Source organism: Juglans microcarpa x Juglans regia, chromosome 7S (assembly GCF_004785595.1).
Source record: "Juglans microcarpa x Juglans regia isolate MS1-56 chromosome 7S, Jm3101_v1.0, whole genome shotgun sequence".
Lineage (NCBI taxonomy): Eukaryota > Viridiplantae > Streptophyta > Magnoliopsida > Fagales > Juglandaceae > Juglans > Juglans microcarpa x Juglans regia.
Window position 1 is genome coordinate 10,943,298 of NC_054607.1, and position 1,684 is coordinate 10,944,981.

Genomic DNA, 1,684 nt, shown 5'->3' on the forward strand with positions numbered 1-1,684 from the left:
AAGAATCAAGCAAGATCTAAAATCGACTTCGTTGGGTGGCATTTTGGATGCCGAGGTGCAAGCGCGAAGCATTGGCCTAGGGAATCAGGTGAGATCTGAAATCAACCGCGCTAGGTAACAAGAAAGGACTAGGACACTTAGGAAATAGGAAAGGTGTTCCCTCCCTTGACTGCCGAGGTTTGGGCGCAGTGCATTGACCTGAAGAACCAGGTGAGATCTGAAATCGACCACACTTGGTAGCGTTTGGACACCAAGGCACAAGCACGGAGCATTGGCCTAAGGAACTAGGGGTGATTTGAAATCGACCTCTCTAGGTAGTGAGGAAGGACTAGGGCACTTAGGAGAGGTGTTTCCTCCCTTGACCGTTGAGGTGCTAGTGCAGAGAATTGGCCTAAGGAACTAGGCAGGATCTAAAATCGACCCCGCTGGGTGGCATTTGGATGTGAGGATGGGGTTAGGTGCTAATGAGATCAGTGACATGTTAGCGAAGCATAAACAACGAAATTCTTTCATAAAAAGGCTAGTCCAAGGGGCATACTCCCTAGTCCCCTTTCATACAATTCATATATAATATCTTTTGAGGTGATTCTCATTCCACAGGCCCTAGCAACTCCTTCCTCTCATAGTCCTTAAGCTAATAAATTCAAGATCTCCAATAAGCTGTAACCACATATGACCCTTCCCACCTCGGTCCGAGCTTTCTTTCTTCCTAGGACGTCACTCTGATTTCCCTCAACACCAGGTCTCCTTCTCTGAATGATCGGGTCTGACCCTTCAATTGAACTATTGCTCTACTTTTCTTGCATCAGCCACCATTTTCACTTCGGCTTCGTCTCTTCTTCCTTCTAGCAAGTCCAGGTTTATGTGCAGGCCTTATTTGTTTGCTCTTTCTTTGAAATGTTGAACTCGAAAAGTCGACATGCCCACCTCCACCGAAATGACCACCTCGCTCCTTTACACTAATGCGAATGGGGTTTGTCCAGTAGGGGTCTTAACTGTGGTGCAATATGCTCACAGGACCCCAGGAAGCTCTTCCGCCCATGCCCCCTTCTTGGTCGCCAATCTTTTCTTCAGGATTCCCACTAGGGTCTTGTTGGTCTCCTCCAGTTGCCCGTTAGCTTAAGAGTATCCAGGGGAAAAATACTTGGCCTTTATGCCTAGCTCGCCACACTAGCTTCCATAGTGGTCTGAGTCAAGCTGTCACCCGTTGTCTGCGATGATCACCCAAGGTATGCCGTATCAGTAGCCCATGACTTTCCAAAGGAACCAAGCTATATTAGTGGCTTTATTGTTGCAAAGGACTCTGCCTCTACCCACTTTACGCCGCCTTTTATTGGTGACATCAATCCCACGATGTCCAACCCCTACTACAGGAATGACTAGGGAGAGTTGATGGATGTCATTTCATTGGGTAGGTAATGTAGGACTGGCTCGTGTATCTGGCACTTCTAGCACATTTGCATGAATCCCTCTGTGTCTTTGAGGGTTGGGGGATAATAGTAACCCACTCACCAAGTTCCCGCAATGGTCCTTCCACTTGAATGGTTTCGGTAAACTCCTTCGTGTATCTCCGCCATGACATACTGGACTTCTTATGGGGATATAAACCTGAGAAAGGGTGAAAAGAAACCTCGCTTGTACAACTTCCCGACCACCAGAGAAAATCAGGCAGCCCTACTGTTCA